Below are 4,122 nucleotides of genomic sequence, written 5' to 3' on the forward strand. Positions count from 1 at the left end.
GCACGCTGCTTGATTTGCCTCCGGAATTCCATAATTGGTTGATTGCATGTCTGAAGATGTGCTCGAAGTTATGACACTTTTAAAATAGCAAAAATGGAGGCAACTGGCTGAAGCAAATCAGACATCTGTTACTAATAAATACAGTCTGAAATTGAGACAATCCATGACAGATCAAAAATAAAAAAAACTGAGACACTAGAAAGAAAGACTCTCGGAAAATTTTAGGACCAAAATGCGAATATAAAATTGGGGGAAAACAAATCGCATAACATCTGCCACTTTAAGAAAAACACCATAGACACCATCAGAAAACTTCGTTTACAGTTTTACGCTCGCCTGTACACCGTGGAATTGAAAAAAAAAAGAGGATCAAAACAGTATTATAAACTTTGCGTTGTGACTGGAAAACCATAGCGAAATACTAACAGATAGAACGAAATTTAGAAACTTGATTCGGAAACACGAATTTGCTAAGAAGCTTACGCATCGAAATTCCGGATTGACAGAAGAACGTATAAAAGAACAGTGCTAACGCCGAAGAATTCCAGATGCCAAGACGGGATCATAGAAAAATAAATGTCTGTGTGCTTAATTTAGAAAGTGGAAACGCGATGCCTAAATCTACATCTACATGACTACTCTTCTCGTCACATTTAAGTGTTTGGCAATGGGTTCATTCTCGATTGTTCAACTTTCAAAGAGGTGGTGGAGAAAAAGAACACGTGGAACTTTCCATACGAGCTCTGATTCCCCCTTTTTTTTTAGAGAGTCGTTTCCCCTTACGTAAGTGGGAATCATCAACATATTTCCGCATTCAGCTGGGAAAGTTTTGATCGAAAATTAGTGAAAAGGTCTCTACGCAACGGCATAAGCCTTTGTTTTAATGATTGTCATTCCAACTCTCTCCAATATTTCGGGGTAATACAAACCGAGTTGCTCTTCTTTGAACTTTTTAGATCTCCTCCGTCAGTACCATCTGGTAGGGATCCCATTACGCGCAGCAGTACTCCAGAAGAGGACAGACAAACTTAGTAATTTTGTTGCATCTTCTAAGCGCTCGACCAGTAAAAGGGACTCATTTTTTTCTCTCCATCCCAATAACATTTTTATGTGATTGTTCGAATTTAAGTTGTTGGTAATTGTAATGCCTAGATCTTTAGCTTAGTGGTTAACTTTCAAATTTGCGTGATTTATCGCGTAACGGAAATTTAATGCAACTTTCAGTGCTCATGTGGAGGACTATACACTTTTTATTATTTAGTGTTAACGTCCACTCTTCGTACCATGTAGCTATGTTTTCTAAATCACTTTCTAACTAGTTTTGATCTCCTGAAGACCTTACAGGATGGCAGACGACAGCACCATCTGCTAACAGTTTAAGAGGGCTTGTCAGATTGTCTTCTACATTGTTTGTATAAACTAGGAACAGCAGAGGGTTTATAACACCTGTTCGGAGAACCCCAGATATCATTTCTATTTCACAGATGATTTGCTGTCAGTTGTTACTAAAAGAGGCCTTCCTAACAGGAAATCATCAGTCCAGCAGCAACTGTGTAGATACTAGACGTTTGAAATGGCATAAACAAAGACGTCACTGGATAGTAGATGACAGAAACCAAGTGATTTGGAGGGAATCACACTATACCATGTCGCAATCCAAAGGAAGTACTTAGGTTTGGCGAATGCCGGGAGAACGTTACCTCCATCGTGCGTAGCGCCAACAGTGAAGTACAGAGGATGTGGAGTTATAGTATGGGGGTGTTTTTCGTTGTTTGACTGCGGTCCCCTTATTGTGCTTAAGACAATGCTAAATGCGGAAGGATATGAACACATTTCACAGAATTTGATGCTGCGCACAGTAGAGGAACAGTTGGGAGACGATGGCTGTTTCTTTCAGCTGGACAATGCACCGTGTCATAAAGTAGTATTTGTGAGGCAATAGTCTGTGGACAATAACATTCCTGAAATGAACTGCCGTGCCCAGAAATCCAATCTGAATCCAATGGAGCACCTGTGGGATGGGTTAGAGCGTCTACCTCGCTCCTGATCCCAGCGTCCAACGCCACTAACTTCGATGTGAGGTCTTCGGTGTCAAATGCGGACAGTTTACAGCTCGCGCGAGGGACGCATCTCCGTTAGGTGGCGGAGGTAGCGCGGAGTGGAGCATTCAAGAGTGCAGATACGAAGCGTCTCGTGGCTCTAGGTGTTCGCACGGGCAATTGAGACTGATAAATTTGTGCTGGTAGATTGCTCAGATAGCAGAGAGATATTATGGGCAACTCCATACACGATGAAATTTGTTATGCGTTTTGCTAGTGAACTTGCGTTGACTTGCTGCAGCGCGGTCTTTATAGTGAGAAGCGTGTTCGCCTACTGGCTTAGAGCCTGAGCTCTTGGCGCTGTGCGGAAGTAAGCATTCCAGTCTGCCGATTGCTTTGCGATCATGCTGTTCTGTACCAGTCTCAGCCAGAAGACAGATGCACACAGGCGATGCTAGTCCTCTGTTTTGATATCAGCATGACGTCATGATGGGTGGTGAACCAATTTGCTGGTTTCATTTAAGCTATACGTCGTGGCTCCATTTTTCCTAGTAAACGTCTGCCACTGGTTACTGTTATAGAACTAGAATTGTAACGTTTGCCCATTGGAGGAACATTTCAGTGGCGCCTCTTCAGGGGGTTCTTTGTTTTTTTTATATATATAATATGAGGAAACTGTATTCAGTTTAGCGTGATTAATTTTGCTTAAAGGTTTTATTCCTTTAATAACTGTTTTATTAAATGTTTGTTTCCTTTCTTAATATCTCGATGGTCAAACAGATTCTCACTACTTAGACCAGGTTCAAAAGTTTTGTGAACTTGCGTAAGTTGGTTTCTATTGGACAGTCGTTCCTGTAGATGTTTAAACAATATTGCTGTCATCTTTCTTGTATCGTTTCAGTTAAATTCTTTTAAACTCTTTTAAGATCTCTTTTAAGTGTTTTGTCCTTTACTTATTTGCAAGAGAATTTTGTTTTAATCAATAAGGCTCGCTCGAGCATTGGAGTGACTTTTAATTGAGGACTCTGAAAGAAAGTTATTGTATTGGGTTGTTACAACTTGGAGGCAACGGCCTTCCCACAGCGGATACACCGGTTCCCATGAGATCACCGAAGTTAAGCGCTGTCGGGCGTGGTCGGCACTTGGATGGGTGACTATCCAGGCCGCCATGGGCTGTTGCCATTTTTCGGGGTGCACTCAGCCTCGTGATGCCAATTGAGGAGCTACTCGACCGAGTAGTAGTGGCTTCGGTCCAGAATAACATCATAACGACCAGGAGAGCGGTGTGCTGACCCCTTGCCCCTCCTATCCGCATCCTCCAATGAGGATGACACGGCGGTCGGATGGTCCCGGTAGGCCACTCGTGGCCTGACGACGGAGTGTTACAACTCGGCTTGTCTGTTTTACAAAACTTGATGTTCTGAAAGAGTATTTTATGTTACGCGCACTAAGGCGGCTGCTGTGAGCATGAGGTTTGTATGGGGGCTGGTTGCACCCGGTTTGCTGTAATCAAGATGGATCAGAATTTAATTTTATCATATGACTGAATATTGCTTGATCATTATTTTTAATCTAGCGTTTGTAAAGAAGTGTCGATTTGTTGAACTAACAGCCCCTGGGTCATGGTCCTACTGCTCCTGTTTTTGAAAGGAGCCTGATCGCGTTACCCCCACCACCTAATGGTGAGGCATATGTTGCGCCCAATCAGTAAACTCCCTGCAATCCACACCAGTCCTCTCACTCCGGCTTCAGCTCGTGATGAAAAATTCGATGCGATTTCTCCGTAGGGATTCAAACACCTCATTGCCAGTGTCCCTAGCAGAATTCAAGATGTCGTAAAGCCAAAGGATGGTGACATCACATGTTATTGTCCACTATACGTGTTGAGATACTTCTGATCAAAAAAATATCTGCTTCGTGAGTGCACCTGACGTAACCACTGCAATATGACCTTCGGGATGTATTGGTACATTTATCTGGACATGACAGTAGCGTTGCATGACTGTTCCCCAGTAAGAACTCAGCAGCAGTGGCCTAGTTGCCAGTCCGGCATACACGCACAGTCTTGGCGAAGCGTACCGCC

The 4,122-nt window shown here is 43.0% G+C and overlaps 1 pseudogene; it reads left to right on the plus strand.

The window, feature by feature from the left end:
* Window positions 1-3,103: 3,103 nt before the first annotated feature.
* LOC126427488 (5S ribosomal RNA) lies at window positions 3,104-3,221 on the plus strand (annotated as a pseudogene).
* Window positions 3,222-4,122: the final 901 nt, after the last annotated feature.

Source organism: Schistocerca serialis, chromosome 1, assembly GCF_023864345.2.
Source record: "Schistocerca serialis cubense isolate TAMUIC-IGC-003099 chromosome 1, iqSchSeri2.2, whole genome shotgun sequence".
Lineage (NCBI taxonomy): Eukaryota > Metazoa > Arthropoda > Insecta > Orthoptera > Acrididae > Schistocerca > Schistocerca serialis.